The 19,223-nt window shown below is 42.2% G+C and overlaps 1 protein-coding gene across 1 annotated transcript in view; it reads right to left on the bottom strand.

Moving 5' to 3' along the window:
• The window catches only part of SNTG1 (syntrophin gamma 1), a 1,036,287-nt gene that overhangs the window by 817,527 nt on the left and 199,537 nt on the right, over positions 1–19,223 (bottom strand). The window contains exon 2 of the mRNA XM_063923704.1: positions 6,967–7,205. The gene's annotated coding sequence lies outside the window, so the exon portion shown is untranslated. The remainder of the gene's footprint in view (positions 1–6,966; positions 7,206–19,223) is intronic.

Raw genomic sequence — 19,223 nt, 5'->3', positions numbered from 1 at the left:
GCGGCGGCACTAAACACTCTTTCGGAGTACACACTTGTGGGAGGGCAACTTAGGTAGAATAAAGCCAGTTTGTGCAAGGGCCTCCAAATTGCCTCTTTTTCCTGCCAGTATAAGTACGGACTGTCTGACGTGCCTACTTGGATGCGGTCACTCATATAATCCTCCACCATTCTTTCAATGGGGGGAGAATCATATGCAGTGACAGTAGACGACATGTCCGTAATCGTTGTCAGGTCCTTCAGTCCGGACCAGATGTCAGCATCAGCAGTCGCTCCAGACTGCCCTGCATCACCGCCAGCGGGTGGGCTCGGAATTCTGAGCCTTTTCCTCGCACCCCCAGTTGCGGGAGAATGTGAAGGAGGAGATGTTGACAGGTCGCGTTCCGCTTGACTTGACAATTTTGTCACCAGCAGGTCTTTCAACCCCAGCAGACCTGTGTCTGCCGGAAAGAGAGATCCAAGGTAGGCTTTAAATCTAGGATCGAGCACGGTGGCCAAAATGTAGTGCTCTGATTTCAACAGATTGACCACCCGTGAATCCTTGTTAAGCGAATTAAGGGCTGCATCCACAAGTCCCACATGCCTAGCGGAATCGCTCCGTGTTAGCTCCTTCTTCAATGCCTCCAGCTTCTTCTGCAAAAGCCTGATGAGGGGAATGACCTGACTCAGGCTGGCAGTGTCTGAACTGACTTCACGTGTGGCAAGTTCAAAGGGCATCAGAACCTTGCACAACGTTGAAATCATTCTCCACTGCACTTGAGACAGGTGCATTCCATCTCCTATATCGTGCTCAATTGTATAGGCTTGAATGGCCTTTTGCTGCTCCTCCAACCTCTGAAGCATATAGAGGGTTGAATTCCACCTCGTTACCACTTCTTGCTTCAGATGATGGCAGGGCAGGTTCAGTAGTTTTTGGTGGTGCTCCAGTCTTCTGTACGTGGTGCCTGTACGCCGAAAGTGTCCCGCAATTTTTCTGGCCACCGACAGCATCTCTTGCACGCCCCTGTCGTTTTTTAAAAAATTCTGCACCACCAAATTCAAGGTATGTGCAAAACATGGGACGTGCTGGAATTTGCCCATATTTAATGCACACACAATATTGCTGGCGTTGTCCGATGCCACAAATCCACAGGAGAGTCCAATTGGGGTAAGCCATTCCGCGATGATCTTCCTCAGTTGCCGTAAGAGGTTTTCAGCTGTGTGCGTATTCTGGAAAGCGGTGATACAAAGCGTAGCCTGCCTAGGAAAGAGTTGGCGTTTGCGAGATGCTGCTACTGGTGCCGCCGCTGCTGTTCTTGCGGCGGGAGTCCATACATCTACCCAGTGAGCTGTCACAGTCATATAGTCCTGACCCTGCCCTGCTCCACTTGTCCACATGTCCGTGGTTAAGTGGACATTGGGTACAACTGCATTTTTTAGGACACTGGTGAGTCTTTTTCTGACGTCCGTGTACATTCTCGGTATCGCCTGCCTAGAGAAGTGGAACCTAGATGGTATTTGGTAACGGGGGCACACTGCCTCAATAAATTGTCTAGTTCCCTGTGAACTAACGGCGGATACCGGACGCACGTCTAACACCAACATAGTTGTCAAGGACTCAGTTATCCGCTTTGCAGTAGGATGACTGCTGTGATATTTCATCTTCCTCGCAAAGGACTGTTGAACAGTCAATTGCTTACTGGAAGTAGTACAAGTGGGCTTACGACTTCCCCTCTGGGATGACCATCGACTCCCAGCGGCAACAACAGCAGCGCCAGCAGCAGTAGGCGTTACACGCAAGGATGCATCGGAGGAATCCCAGGCAGGAAAGGACTCGTCAGACTTGCCAGTGACATGGCCTGCAGGACTATTGGCATTCCTGGGGAAGGAGGAAATTGACACTGAGGGAGTTGGTGGGGTGGTTTGCGTGAGCTTGGTTACAAGAGGAAGGGATTTACTGGTCAGTGGACTGCTTCCGCTGTCACCCAAAGTTTTTGAACTTGTCACTGACTTATTATGAATGCGCTGCAGGTGACGTATAAGGGAGGATGTTCCGAGGTGGTTAACGTCCTTACCCCTACTTATTACAGCTTGACAAAGGGAACACACGGCTTGACACCTGTTGTCCGCATTTCTGGTGAAATACCTCCACACCGAAGAGCTGATTTTTTTGGTATTTTCACCTGGCATGTCAACGGCCATATTCCTCCCACGGACAACAGGTGTCTCCCCGGGTGCCTGACTTAAACAAACCACCTCACCATCAGAATCCTCCTGGTCAATTTCCTCCCCAGCGCCAGCAACACCCATATCCTCCTCATCCTGGTGTACTTCAACACTGACATCTTCAATCTGACTATCAGGAACTGGACTGCGGGTGCTCCTTCCAGCACTTGCAGGGGGCATGCAAATAGTGGAAGGCGCATGCTCTTCACGTCCAGTGTTGGGAAGGTCAGGCATCGCAAACGACACAATTGGACTCTCCTTGTGGATTTGGGATTTCAAAGAACGCACAGTTCTTTGCGGTGCTTTTGCCAGCTTGAGTCTTTTCAGTTTTCTAGCGAGAGGCTGAGTGCTTCCATCCTCATGTGAAGCTGAACCACTAGCCATGAACATAGGCCAGGGCCTCAGCCGTTCCTTGCCACTCCGTGTGGTAAATGGCATATTGGCAAGTTTACGCTTCTCCTCCGACAATTTTATTTTAGGTTTTGGAGTCCTTTTTTTTCTGATATTTGGTGTTTTGGATTTGACATGCTCTGTACTATGACATTGGGCATCGGCCTTGGCAGACGACGTTGCTGGCATTTCATCGTCTCGGCCATGACTAGTGGCAGCAGCTTCAGCACGAGGTGGAAGTGGATCTTGATCTTTCCCTAATTTTGGAACCTCAACTTTTTTGTTCTCCATATTTTATAGGCAGAACTAAAAGGCACCTCAGGTAAACAATGGAGATGGATGGATTGGATACTAGTATACAATTATGGACGGACTGCCACGGTTAGGTGGTATAAAAAAACCACGGTTAGGTGGTATATATTATAATAATAATACAATTATGGATGGACGGACTGCCTGCCGACTGCCGACACAGAGGTAGCCACAGCCGTGAACTACCGCACTGTACACTGGTTGATAAAGAGATAGTAGTATACTCGTAACAACTAGTATGACACTATGACGACGGTATAAAGAATGAAAAAAAAACCACGGTTAGGTGGTATATATTATAATAATAATACAATTATGGATGGACGGACTGCCTGCCGACTGCCGACACAGAGGTAGCCACAGCCGTGAACTACCGCACTGTACACTGGTTGATAAAGAGATAGTAGTATACTCGTAACAACTAGTATGACACTATGACGACGGTATAAAGAATGAAAAAAAAACCACGGTTAGGTGGTATATATTATAATAATAATACAATTATGGATGGACGGACTGCCTGCCGACTGCCGACACAGAGGTAGCCACAGCCGTGAACTACCGCACTGTACACTGGTTGATAAAGAGATAGTAGTATACTCGTAACAACTAGTATGACACTATGACGACGGTATAAAGAATGAAAAAAAAACCACGGTTAGGTGGTATATATTATAATAATAATACAATTATGGATGGACGGACTGCCTGCCGACTGCCGACACAGAGGTAGCCACAGCCGTGAACTACCGCACTGTACACTGGTTGATAAAGAGATAGTAGTATACTCGTAACAACTAGTATGACACTATGACGGTATAAAGAATGAAAAAAAAACCACGGTTAGGTGGTATATATTATAATAATAATACAATTATGGATGGACGGACTGCCTGCCGACTGCCGACACAGAGGTAGCCACAGCCGTGAACTACCGCACTGTACACTGGTTGATAAAGAGATAGTAGTATACTCGTAACAATTAGGATGACACTATGACGGTATAAAGAATGAAAAAAAAACCACGGTTAGGTGGTAGGTATATAATAATAAATAATACAATTCTGGTCGGACGGACTGCCTGCCGTGTGCCGACACAGAGGTAGCCACAGCCGTGAACTACCGCACTGTACACTGGTTGATAAAGAGATAGTAGTATACTCGTAACAATTAGGATGACACTATGACGGTATAAAGAATGAAAAAAAAACCACGGTTAGGTGGTAGGTATATAATAATAAATAATACAATTCTGGTCGGACGGACTGCCTGCCGTGTGCCGACACAGAGGTAGCCACAGCCGTGAACTACCGCACTGTACACTGGTTGATAAAGAGATAGTAGTATACTCGTAACAATTAGGATGACACTATGACGGTATAAAGAATGAAAAAAAAACCACGGTTAGGTGGTAGGTATATAATAATAAATAATACAATTCTGGTCGGACGGACTGCCTGCCGTGTGCCGACACAGAGGTAGCCACAGCCGTGAACTACCGCACTGTACACTGGTTGATAAAGAGATAGTAGTATACTCGTAACAATTAGGATGACACTATGACGGTATAAAGAATGAAAAAAAAACCACGGTTAGGTGGTAGGTATATAATAATAAATAATACAATTCTGGTCGGACGGACTGCCTGCCGTGTGCCGACACAGAGGTAGCCACAGCCGTGAACTACCGCACTGTACACTGGTTGATAAAGAGATAGTAGTATACTCGTAACAATTAGGATGACACTATGACGGTATAAAGAATGAAAAAAAAACCACGGTTAGGTGGTAGGTATATAATAATAAATAATACAATTCTGGTCGGACGGACTGCCTGCCGTGTGCCGACACAGAGGTAGCCACAGCCGTGAACTACCGCACTGTACACTGGTTGATAAAGAGATAGTAGTATACTCGTAACAATTAGGATGACACTATGACGGTATAAAGAATGAAAAAAAAACCACGGTTAGGTGGTAGGTATATAATAATAAATAATACAATTCTGGTCGGACGGACTGCCTGCCGTGTGCCGACACAGAGGTAGCCACAGCCGTGAACTACCGCACTGTACACTGGTTGATAAAGAGATAGTAGTATACTCGTAACAATTAGGATGACACTATGACGGTATAAAGAATGAAAAAAAAACCACGGTTAGGTGGTAGGTATATAATAATAAATAATACAATTCTGGTCGGACGGACTGCCTGCCGTGTGCCGACACAGAGGTAGCCACAGCCGTGAACTACCGCACTGTACACTGGTTGATAAAGAGATAGTAGTATACTCGTAACAATTAGGATGACACTATGACGGTATAAAGAATGAAAAAAAAACCACGGTTAGGTGGTAGGTATATAATAATAAATAATACAATTCTGGTCGGACGGACTGCCTGCCGTGTGCCGACACAGAGGTAGCCACAGCCGTGAACTACCGCACTGTACACTGGTTGATAAAGAGATAGTAGTATACTCGTAACAATTAGGATGACACTATGACGGTATAAAGAATGAAAAAAAAACCACGGTTAGGTGGTAGGTATATAATAATAAATAATACAATTCTGGTCGGACGGACTGCCTGCCGTGTGCCGACACAGAGGTAGCCACAGCCGTGAACTACCGCACTGTACACTGGTTGATAAAGAGATAGTAGTATACTCGTAACAATTAGGATGACACTATGACGGTATAAAGAATGAAAAAAAAACCACGGTTAGGTGGTAGGTATATAATAATAAATAATACAATTCTGGTCGGACGGACTGCCTGCCGTGTGCCGACACAGAGGTAGCCACAGCCGTGAACTACCGCACTGTACTGTGTCTGCTGCTAATATAGACTGGTTGATATTTAAAGAGATATTAGTAGTATACAACAATACTATACTGGTGGTCAGGCACTGGTCACCACTCCTGCAGCAAAAGTGTGCACTGTTAATTAATATAATTGTACTCCTGGCTCCTGCTAACAACCTGCAGTGCTCCCCAGTCTCCCCCACAATTAATTATAAGCTTTTAATTTATACATTGATGACTGTGCAGCACACTGGGCTGAGCTGAGTGCACACAGACTGAGTCACACTGTGTGACTGACTGTGCTGTGTATCGTTTTTTTTTTCAGGCAGAGAACGGATATAGCAGAGAGAAGTGAACGGATATATTATATTAAATAAAAGTTAACTAGCAACTGCACTGGTCACTGACTGTGGTAAACTAACTCTGTCTGCGACTCTGCACAATCTCTCTCTATCTAATCTATCTATCTCTATTCTAATGGAGAGGACGCCAGACACGTCCTCTCCCTATCAATCTCAATGCACGAGTGAAAATGGCGGCGACGCGCGGCTCCTTATATAGAATCCGAGTCTCGCGATAGAATCCGAGCCTCGCGAGAATCCGACAGCGTCATGATGACGTTCGGGCGCGCTCGGGTTAACCGAGCAAGGCGGGAAGATCCGAGTCGCTCGGACCCGTGGAAAAAAAAGTGAAGTTCGTGCGGGTTCGGATTCAAAGAAACCGAACCCGCTCATCTCTAGTATAATTTACATTTTATATTCAAGTTCACACATCATATCTTTCTTAACGGCTGGTGATTTCTTTTGCTAAGAAATGCTATTCAGAAAAGGAAGTGTAACTCAGAATATGACAGGTCAATGAAACATATTCAGAACTAATTAGGTAGACATAAATCATTATACCAGCACAGATAATTAGAAATATAACTAAAATGTGTAATGTTCAGATAAAAGTGCAACATAAATGATATACTGTATAATATATTTATAGAGAGAGCACCTGGATACTCAACACAGAATATGTAACACTAGCAGGTAACCAAGGTAGCTCTGTAATGTGTAATCCTGGTATGCACGCATGATTAAAACATTGCTTTTGAAAGTTACAGGTGCTTGTATTGAACAATAAGTTATTTGTTAAATGATGAAAATAAAGTTATTTTAAAAAAAAAGTTATGCACACACGCGCAAACACACACAACACAGAATCCCATCGCAGAAAATAAGATAAAAAGCTGCATATGATGCTGCTACATTACCATGTGTTTCCGACAAGAAGCTGTTGTGGGAAGATATGCAGAATTAGCAATTCATGATCAGCTGGCAGTTGTATTCTCGAGCAGGATTAGCATGGCTACATTATGGCAATTTTTTCGCCTGGTGGATTCATTTGTTGTTTGACCATTTCTATGGGCCAGGGAGACCTAGTCAATGGCTATACAGTTGCTGAGTGCAGCACCAAACGAAATCCTACTGGCCTCTTAGTTCTGGTCCTCATCTGTAAAAACAAAAATGACTCATGAGGTATTTGCACTCCTGCCCTTTTGCCAGCCCATCTGAGCCCCATCTAAGCAGGTGTATGAATGTACACTTGTTGATACAATATTATTTGTTAAGCCAATCTCTAACACAGTTTCTAAAAAAAAAGCTCACTTCATTTAACAGAAAATATTTTTGGAAGACTAATACAATAAATTAAAATGTTTTAAATTACTAACAAGTTGCCTCCTTATTTGATGCATATCTTACATACTTAGAACGCCATATAGAAGAAACACCACTGAGATATACTGTAATTTTGCTTATTGTATAGATACCACCCTGGCCTAACGCTACCATGAGGTGAGCATAGGCCGTCAGGGTGTAGGGGCTGCCTAAAGCAATGACTGAGTGAAACACACTGAGCTCTGACAACTAACATGAAACACAGCAGGTGGCAACTTCTTAACAATGCAGCTACCTGGTGCTTCTACTCCATGTTAGCAATAGGCTTGCAGCCAAGCATCACACACCCAAGAATAGAAGAAACTTCCCCACGGGGGGAATTCCCAGTGGCAATAAGGGTGGGTGGTGCAGCAAGTGTCTAGTAAAAAAAATGTCACTGACATTTAATTGTTTTTAATGTGTTAGCGAAGGGAGCACTAAAAAATGACATTTTCCTCAGTGGTCATCATGTGGGTCTCCCTTGGTCATGATGGTAGTTGGCCAGCAGCAGCAGGGATGCGGTTATGTGATTGGCGGTCAGGAGACCGCCAGCCACAATACCGATGCTGGGATCCCGGCATCTGTATTAACCAGACAAGGTTGTAGTTCAGGATGCTAAATAAACACATGCAAATACTTCTGCCACTTCTCCTGCAGTGCAACATGGTTTGTCAAAGTGCACAGTTACTCAGAATCATCTTGCAGAGAGCATTATCAGGACACCAGAGGTGAGTGGGCATATTGTATCACTGATGCTGTCATCACAGCCCCATTCCTTTCACGCAGAGGATTCATCACAAGTGTTTTTACATTGGTTCCTGATTTCTGGAACTTTTCAGCATGTGGGGACTTACTGTATTTACTACGTCACTAGTTAAAAGCACAATAAAATGATGGCCACCGGGGCTGGATTATAGGGGGGGGGGGGTTGCTACTCACATAGGATTCTTGCTGCTGTGAACCAGGGATCTGTCATGCTGAGTGTGTGTGTGGAGCCTTATATATATATATATATATATTGTCTGGGGGTGAAGGACACCGGATGTGTTTGGGCATAGTGGGGTATGAGTGGGACAAGCAGAGAACCCAGCCCCTCTACCGGCATGCAGTATATAATAAGCAACTGAGCTGGTTCTCTGACTCCTTCCCGCTAGCATCATCTGCAACCCCAGCAGTGACCCCTCCTCCTCCTCCCAGCCACCACATTGCTCACCCCACACAGGGTCTCACCCCTTCCTGCTGGACAGATTCACTTTTCCCCCCTCAGGTAAGTGGCCATACGTTTCCCTGGTGCCTCCGCTCTGAGCGCTGTGGCACCATCTGGTGGTTTCTGCATCCATTTCCTGGTTACTGCTGCTACTTGTTGCTGAGTCCCTGGATGCCAAGTAACCTGGAGTTGCAGTATAGTATATGGAGGTGGAAGTACAGAGTATGCTGTGCATGGTGGGAGCAGTATATGGAGGAGAGGGGTACCCAGTATACAGGCGGCACTATATGGACTAGTATGGGAGTGCAGTGTACACATAGGGGCAGTATATGGTAGGGGTGCAGAATATGGAAGATTATGGGGATGCAGTGTATATATGGGCAGTTTATAGGGGGGGTGCAGTGTACATAGGGTGTGTGTGTTTGTGTGTGTGTCCATGTCCTGAACAGAGCTCTGATGGGTGCCCTCCAGTGGCTGCCGGTGGCACCACAGAGGTGAGGAGCAGTGTTAGCCTTTTATATATTTAGACAAGTAATCGGTGACAGTGAGGATCCCTGTGCAGAGACATCTGGTAATTAACTTGCCTACTATTCATTACTTCCCACGCTGCAGTTCATTTACAAAAGACATATAGCAGTAATGAGGTCTGTTTTGCTGGGATTTCTACATAACAGCCTTTTAGGACTTTTGTATTCCTTGTAAAATTCATGTTTACCAACAATAAATGACACTACTACTTATAAAATATCCCACTGGGTCAACAATTTATTTTTGAAGTATGGAACACAGATATTTTATAGTGAGATTGTTTCTTTATTGGAAATACTTGTTTTGTCATGAGTCTGTGATACATTTTCTGACAAGGATATATTTTGATACAGAGGTTGCTACAAATCTAAGAGCTTTTAAACTATTTCAGGTGAACAATTATTATTTTTTTTTAATTGTTGTGTATACAGTATGTTAAATGTATGGGTATGTTTTACATAGTTAATAGATTTTGTCTAATTGTCTTACAGAAGGAATCAGTTTTCTATTACCTACTTACTTGGTATATTGATTAATATGAGCCCCCTTTGTTCTATATTTGTGTTTTATATCTTTGTGGATACTTTTATACAGTGCAAGACTCCCTGAGGTGGCTGCTTTTTCTCTGTCTATAAAAAGCTTCTTTTTGCACCTTTGAACAATCTTTTTAATTTCGGTTTTGTTCCCAACTCAGAATCAGCCTCTAAATGTTCTTTGGTTTAAGTAACTAATTCAAGGTAATTCTACCCCCCCAAAAAACCCATAAGAAACACCAAAAGAGAAAAACAGCACATTACACTTACAGAAATATATTATAAGCATTTAAAAATGTAAATAAATAGTAATTGTGAGTGTAATGATCTAAGAAGAATATACTATATTACTTTTATTTACAGTGTTTCACAGCTTTTACTAATCACATTGCTTATTACTTACATGTTGCTACAGTATATACTGTTGATTGTCTCTAATCTTAAAGCACTGTTTAACACTTTTAGTGCCTTTTTATAATTATGAGATGCTCCTGCTGTGATGACAGGCTTTTTCCGTACATACTGTATGTAAGGAGGTAAAATCTAAATTCACATCATATCACACAGAAACAATATCTTCTTGCTAGCAAACCCTGAGAATCCTGAGAAATAGATTATCTAGGATACTTGTTTCACAGAATAACTCTACTTCATCAGGGACTCTATACTGGTTGTATTTATATATAAAGGTCCAGTCTTTATTTTCCAAGAGTTTTGATTAAGACTATTAATGTTAATGAATGTTCATGAATTATAAATGTAGACTAGCAATAAATAAAGGGCATCAGAACCCTAAAGTCTGAGAAAAATGACATACAGTACTGGCTCTTGGAGTTGAATATAACAAAAGGTTTAACGCTGCATTGTTTAAGCTGCCCAAAACCAAAGTGATTTGAATGAAGAATGTTGTAATAAGTGTCTGGATGCAGAAAAAGTATTATATTTACAAACAAAGTGAACATCATACTTTTTCAAAGTGTTCGCCAGAGGAGTCTATGCAAAGTTGCATGCGCTCAAACCACTTGGTGAAGCAGCTGGACCAGTACAAAGCAGGTATCTCTTCTACACATGCTGGATGGTCTCCTCTTAACTTCTGATGACTCAAAATGAATTCCACTCATCTTGTGCTTTCTTTGTGACAACACAAAGAAGTCACAGGGGGACAGGTCTGGACTGTACAGTGGATGACCAAGCTCCTGGATGCATTAATGGGCCAGAACATCTACCACTTTTCTGGACTTGTGAGTAGGTGCATTGACATGATGGAGAGGGGCACCACAATTGTGAGTTCTTGGAAGGCACCTGGAGAGGTCTTCTACCACTTATGGCAGGCATGATATAATAATAATAATAATAATAATAATAATAATTGTATTTGTATAGCGCTCTTTCTCCAATAGGACTCAAGGCGCTTAACAGATACATAGCATAATATAGTACAGAAAATAATGAAGTACAGAACAGCTTTTCATAAAATACAGAAGCATGTAGATACTAAAGGGACAATTATGGGAATGCTTGAGTAAAAAGGAAAGTCTTCAGTCTACTTTTGAAGGATTCTATCGCACTGTACGGGGAAGTGAGTTCCGTATAGTCGGAGCCGCATGACTAAAAGCTCGACCCCCAGATGAATTACGGGAGATTCTAGGTACTGCTAAAGCCCTTCATCTACAAATCTCAGTAATCGAGTGGAGCAGTATGGGGTCAGAAGCTGCTTTAGGTACCTTGGGCCCTGGTCATGTAGTGCTTTGAAACTCAGTAAGCCAATCTTGAAGATGATTCGCCATCTTACAGGCAGCCAGTGAAGGGAGTAGAGTATGGGTGTTATGTGGCTACAACGGGGCTGGTCGGTTAACAGCCTGGCAGCTGTGTTTTGCACCAGCTGTAAGCGGTGCAATTCTTTTGCTGGGAGACCAAGGTAGAAGGCATTACAGTAGTTTAATCGAGAAGATACAAATTCATGGATGACTTTTGGCAGATCATCTGATAGAATTAAGTGCTTGATTCTGGCTATGTTCCTCAGGTGAAGGAATGAGGATTTGATTGTGGCTGATATCCGATATTTAAGTGTCAAGCCACCATCCAGGACAACGCCAAGAATCCGCACACGATCAGTTGTTTGTGATTCTGAATCCCTGAGTGTAAGTCCAGTTGGTAGGCTATGCTGCAGTCTTGTCCTTTGATAGTGCAGTCCTATCATAAGGACCTCTGTTTTATCCGGGTTCAGTCGCAGCCAACTGGCACTCATCCACTCCTGGAGTTCACCTAGACAGCCATTTAGGGTTGTTATTGGTTTCTCAGCGCCCGGAGCAAAGGACAAGTACAGTTGTGTATCATCTGCATTACAGTGGTAGACTAGCCAATGGTGCCTGATTATTTCACCCTTCGGGAGCATGTATACTGCAAAAAGCATGGGGGCTAGTATAGAACCTTGTGGGACACCGCATGGCAATGGCACTGATGGTGATGAGTATATCCAGACGATACTCTCTATGACCTGCCTGTGAGAAATGATTTGAACCAGCTTAGGACTGGGCCATCCAGTCCACAAAAATGTATCAGTCGCTCAATCAGAAGCCCATGGTCCATGGTATCAAAGGCTGCAGAGAGATTCAGAAGGATTAATATTGAACAGTCACCTCTGTCTCTTGCCATCAGAAGATCATTTAACACACACACCAGGGCTGTTTCAGTGCTATGTCTTCTCTTGAATCCTAATTGGAATGGATCATAGATATCATGGGTTGTCAGGTGGGTTTCCAGTTGATTTGCAACCACTTTCTCAATAACCTTTCCTAGAAAAGGAAGGTTTGATACCGGTCTGTAGTTGGTCATGCAGTCGGGATCTAAATTAGGGTTTTTTTAAGATGAGGTCTAACAATTGCTTCCTTTAGGGGTCTAGGAAATATGCCTGTCTGCAAAGAGCATTGAACAATTTTTGCAAAGAGAGGTCCAATTATATCCATACAACCTATTAGAAGCTTGGTTGAGGCAGGGTCCAGATCACAGGTGGTGGGATGCAAAATCTGAGCAATTTCAGCAATGTCCTTTACATCCACATGGTTAAAGCTGGTCGATGAAGGCAGGTGGCTTATATTGGCAGGTTTTGTCGTTTGACACTCCTTTGATGGCACTGTGGAGATTCCAGCCCGGATCGTGGATATTTTATCTGCAAAGAAGTTGGCAAACTCGTTGCATCTTGCCTGGGAGAGGGTTTCATCAGTCTGCAGTCATGCTGGCTTGCAAAGCATCTCCACTGTGTGGAAAAGTTGAGCTGGCCTATTGTTTGCTGCCATAATCTCATTTGACAGGAACTGTGATTTCTTACGGGTGATTGTCGATTGATATTCTTCGTTATGCTTTATTAGTTTTATTTTGTCATCTACTAGGTTAGTCTTCCTCAATCATCTTTCCAGTCTATGCCCCCTTTTCTTGAGCTCACTAACACTGTTGTCAAACCAGGGAGCTTGACGTTGTGGTTTATAAGGTTTTATATGCACAGGGGCGATAATATCAATTGCAGCCATAACATCCCTATTATAATAACGGACTAGGGAACAGTGATCTTCACAGGCACCCAGTATAGCAGATAGATCCATATTTGCTGCAAGAGCCTGGGGAGTCATACCCCTCCTTGGACGGTACCTGGTCAACTCCACGGGCAGAGAACCTATTTGAGGGGTTACAACTGAGAACCAAAGGGAGTGTCAAGGGGTGTATCATTCTTCAGTGATCGTGCGCCACTGCACGACTGGTACGGTATTGATTTGACCTGTCATGGCCACAAAAACAGCTACCATCTGCATGGCAATGTTGCACTCACATCAGAACTTCTATGGTGGTGCACCTCAAACTTGGATCCTCTGGGCACACTATAGTTTGGTCTTTGGATGAGAAACTATAGATCCAGGATTCATTGCCACTGATGATCTTCCGAACAGAGTTTGAGGAACCGCCATCAAACCTTGCCAGCATGTTGTGGCAGCAAGTCACAACAAGCTTCCTTCTGCTCTCGAATCAGTTGTTGGGGCACCAGTGTGCAGAAACCTTTGCTCAGACAAAGCTTTTAGCGGAGTATCAAGTAGATGGATCCCGATGATATCTCTATTTCCTTCCCTAACTGGGCCATGGTCACCAAATTATTTCCAGATTAACTACAACAATTTAAGTAATAAAACAATTTCAAATGAAGCCAAAGAAATAATTACAATACTGTCAAACAATCCAAAGTTAGGGGCTATAGACAGACAGAGTAATCCAAAACTTTACAAAGGTAAGAGCAAACAGAATGGAATCGGCAAAGTCACAAAACAAACTGAACCAGAATTTAGGAGCTCAGGTAGTCAGATACTAGTACCGCCACATAGGCTAAACTTTCCCTACCTCTTTTAATCCACAACAACCAATTAGAACACCGCCAACACTCCTAGATGAACAGAAACAGTGTTTCGATCATGGGACCACTGCAGGTTTTAGCACCATCTAACAGAAGATAACATTGGAGAGGGTTATTATAAGGTAGCATTTTCGGGATCCGGCGGAAGTCTTCAAGGTGTTAAGTTGTACAGGTGAAAAAAAGTACTTTATAGGGAAAATATAAGACTTCTGTACACTATAAAGATATTGATGTGTGTGTGTGTTTGTGTGTATTTATGTGTGTGTATGCATATATATATATATACTTTATATATATATATATATAAGCACTTAATTCAAATTTATTCTATTTCAGTTGCATGATATTATTGTCCGTAGTTCCACTATTAGTACCAGTTCTTTAAAAAATGAATCACTCTACAACAAAAGTTCAAAACTGTTTTAAAATTCATTATGAAATGTCATTTGTGGATGCTGTGAACAAAACAATCAACTATCATAAACAAAAAAAAATATTTTGACCTGAATAATGGATGATACATAGCTATTCTATTTTACAAAACAGATGGCTGCATCCAAATGCTGACCATGTCTCATGAAACTACCCTAGGCACTGCACACCAGATGGGTAGCTAAATAAATGATACAAGTTCTGTTAGTATATAACTGTGCCAGTTCTTGAAGCTGAAAATCAACAATTCGCAGTGGTTAAGAAAAGACAATGATATAAAGTAATCAAAGCGAGCGCTGTCCCATGTATCGCTGACTATGGTGGAAAATGTTTAAAAGCACCATTATACTTAATTATAAAACAAAAATTAAATGTGACTGCAATGTTATAATACATTTAAAATAACTACAGTTTATTTTAATATATGAAATAATGCACTCCTAAATTGTGGGGATAATAAAAGGTCAACAAGAAGATCCATTACCACATAAAAAGCAAGAGTATTTAAAACAAGTCATAGAAATATTAGAGATAGATGCATTTATTGCCCATAGGATGTACATTATATCTTATAATACACTCATTTACCTTAATCCACAATGACCTCAAAACTCTTTGTTACAAAAATGTAAATTAGCCTGGAATTGTTTTGCTGGCGGTCGGGATCCTGGAGGTCAGCATACCGACCCCAGGATCCTGGCTGCCAGAATGTGGGCGGGGGGGGGGGGTGAGCGCAACGCAGACCCTTGCGGGGGGCTCCAGGAATAGGACCTGCGCCACAGATCCTATTACCACACTATGGTGGGAATAGTCCTTGTGTGTCGACATGCCGACCGTCGGCATTGCAAGTGACCGGGATCCCCGTGTCGGCATTCTGACAGCCAGGATCCCTACCGCCGGTCATGTGACCGCATCCCTGTAAATTATATACATTAATAAAAATGAAGATTTGCTGTTTATTATCAATATCATTTATCATTATTATTATTTGTTGATTTAAGTAGTATTATATATATATATAGTTTTTAGAAAACTTAATCATATTTATACAACTCAAAATTATAAATTATATAGTCATATGTGTATTGTTTTTATTCTCCCTACACATTGTTGTATGGTCATTCTCAGATGTTATCTACGCCTTATGTTTATTAGGATTATGGGTCGTTGGGTCGACACAACTTAGGCTGACACTCATTGGGTCGACAACTATTGGTCAACATGCATTAGGTCGACAGGGTCACTAGGTCGACATGGTCATTAGGTCGACATGTACTAGGTCGACAGTTCAAAAGGTCAACATGAGTTTTTTTACTTTTTTTGGTGTTGTTTTCTTCGTAAAGTGACCGAGAACCCCAATTAGTACACCGTGTCCCTTCGCATGGCTCGCTTTGCTCGCCATGCTTCAGGCAAGGTGCCTTGCTCCGCTACTGCTGCGCTCGGCACATGTTACCGTTCCCAATCATAGTCCATGTGGATCGTAAAGTATGAAAAAGTACAAAAATGTAAAACATTTTTTTTATAAACTCATGTCAACCTTTTGAACTGTCAACCTAGTACATGTCGACCTAATGACCATGTTGACCTAGTGACCCTGTTGACCTAATGCATGTCGGGCAATAGTGGTTGACCTAATGACTGTCGACTTAAGTGCTACCGACCTAATGACCGTATCCCGTTTATTAGAGTAATTTACCTGGATTTTGATGCCTATGTAGTATGTCTTACAGTATTTCCCAATTATCCTCATCCAAAATGACAACAGTCCAAAATGTCTTGATGTATGAAACTTTTGGGAAGAATTTTTACTAAATGGCCTGTCATTTGGTGCTTTTGAAAACACTACACATCACCAATATTTTTCATCTCAAAGGATTTACTATCCATTGGTTTGGAGGGTGAAAACACAAACTACTGAAGTTTTTTTTTTAAACCCCTGAAACTACAGGCAGATTAGAGCAAGCATTTGGTTGTACCATAGTTTCTGCAAAAGCCCAGTGCTACACAGCAACAGGTCTAGTTCTGTAGGGAGTACCAGGTAAATTGTAAATGCTGGTAAAATGTTTAGCTAATAATTATAGTAACTGAATAATAGTGGTCACACTGACTTAATAGTACATAGTGCCTCGGCAAAATATACAATTCATTCTGCCCCAGCTGGAGAAATAAATAATCTGTGGATCAAGAATAAAAGAAGATTGCAGAAACAATATTTATTATTTCAGCTACAAGTTCTGTTATTGTGAAGCTGAACTGTCTAGGAGCAACTACATCTTAGAACTTCTAAGATGTACTGTAGTTGCTCCTAGACAGTTCAGCTTCACAAAAAGAGAACTTGTAGTTGACATAATATATACTGTATATGCAATATTCTTTTATTCATGATCCACAAAAACCTTTATAGAATAACCAATCTGCTCTCGATAAAATCCTGAAGCAAATTATGAACCAAAGCAGTAGGCTCAACAAGCCCTAAGTATGGGTCCACTGAGTGCCGAAGTTTCAGTGAAGAGAATATTATAACATACAATAACATTCTGGAGAATTGTGTGATTTCAACTTTGCGTCAATATTTTTGGGAACGTACCTTCCTGTTTATGCATAATTGTGTTCCCATGTACAAAGCAAGATATATCATAAAATGGTGAGCCAAACCTTATCACCTAACGTTATTCCTGAGCTCACTGGTGATCTTGTTACTGAATTGATTCAGTCAGGTTACAAAATTTAGCGGAAATCCTACCCAGAATAGTGAAGGTTTTATAGTAGTAAATAAGGGACACTCTCCATATAAATGCCCATATAAATACCCATTACTTTGGATTGAGATATTCATCAAGCACAAACAGTATACAGTACGTGATTGATGAACACATTTTTGCCCAAGTAGTATATGACGATATGTGTATAATCAAGATAAACCCAATAAAGTATCAAAGATATACATTTTTTATGAACCTAGTCATTCATGTGGATCTCTTTTCTGTTATTAATGTGAATTAGATTTGTATATACACAAGATATATATCCAATCAATTTTATATCAAACACATGGATAATATGTAATGTTTCGCTCCCCCCTGAACTACGGGCAGATTGGCCATAGGCCTAACTGTAATGCATAATATTCATAATAATAAAGAAAATGGAGTTACATTTATAGCACAGTTAATGTGAGGGTTATTTTGTGATGAAGCTTAAGCTTTTAAATGCATATACTTAATGATGAAGGGGGTGATATTGTGTAGTGGTCACAAAAATGCTACCAGGGGAGGGCAGTGCTGAAGCCAATGATACAAGCTGCAGGTGATAGCAGAAGGATGTTCTGCTTAAGTAGAAGACCACCTAGGTAGTTTGGGGAAGGAGGCAATGAAGGCACAGAGTTAATGTGTTAAGTGAGAAAGATGACACAACCTCACTATGCAAGCAGCAGGACTTTTCTGTAGCCACACAAAGAGTCTGGAGATACAAAGTACCCAGAGTACCAGATGGTTAGCTTCTACTACAAAAAAGACTAGGGGCTGGTAATGAATACTATAAATAATCACCGTACTGTAGGTGCACAGTAATTGGTCATCCAGTCACTTAATTTTACTTGACAAATGTACAAATTATTTCTAGAGATGTGCTTGCAGTCTCCTGTTTTGGTTCTTGAAAATGTTTAAAAACTTCTAAAATCATGTGATTTTTGCAATCCAAAATGTTGAATTTCGATCCGTGGAAAGGCCCGAACCTGGACTCGGAACGGATCTCTTCAGTAGTTCCAAACCTGCACTGGGGTCGATTCGGATTCCTGAAGAACTGAACCGCACATCTCTAATTATTTCAAACATTTGGATTATTGGTATAACAGTATCAAGATAGAGCATGTTTCTTTAAAACTATGGCGCCAATTCAGAATTCCATGCAATTCACCATTTGTAGACAGATCTTGAAAGGGTTTTTTAAGATTCTGCAGGCTCTGGAGTTGAGTGCATCAATCTACAGTACTGACAGTCTTTTAGAGATAAATGGGCATACATATGTTGTAATGGGGTAATTGTACTAGAGAGGAGCGGGTTCGGTTCTCTGAGAACCGAACATCATGTCCTGAGCCCGGATCCGAGTCCAGCTCGGGACTTCCCACCAGACTCAGAAACCAGAACAAAGCAAAAAAAGTCATCATCCCGCTGTCGGATTCTCGTGGGGTTTGGATTCCATATAAGGAGCCGCGCATCACAGCCATTTTCACTCCAGTCCTGGAGAGTCTAGCGAGAGGATGTGTCTCTCTCCTTAGTGTCTGTCTGTGCAGGAAAGTGGTGTAGCGACCTGCTCTGTGTGTCATTCCAGTGCTGTCTTGTGCTGCATCAGTCCAGTGGTGGTGTCTTGTGCTGCATCATTCCAGTCACAGTGGTGTTGTCCTCTGCTGCCATATGTCCAGTGCTGCTGTATAAGTCCAGTCCAGTGGTGCTGTGTTGTCCTGCATCAGTCCAGTGGTGGTGTCCCTGTGCTGCTGTATAAGTCCAGTGGTACTGCATATAGGTCCAGTGATACTGCCGTATATGTCCAACGGTACTGCCGTATAAGTCCAGTGATACTGCCGTATATGTCCAGTGGTACTTCCGTATAAGTCCAGTGGTACTGCCGTATAAGTCCAGTTCAGTAGTACAGCCGTATAAATCCAGTCCAGTGATACTGCCGTATAAGTGCAGTGATACTGCCGTATATGTCCAGTGG

The sequence above is a fragment of the Pseudophryne corroboree genome, chromosome 5, assembly GCF_028390025.1.
Source record: "Pseudophryne corroboree isolate aPseCor3 chromosome 5, aPseCor3.hap2, whole genome shotgun sequence".
Taxonomy (NCBI): Eukaryota; Metazoa; Chordata; class Amphibia; order Anura; family Myobatrachidae; genus Pseudophryne; species Pseudophryne corroboree.
The sequence above is the reverse complement of the archived record's forward strand: the minus strand, read 5'-3'. Positions and strand labels throughout refer to the sequence as shown.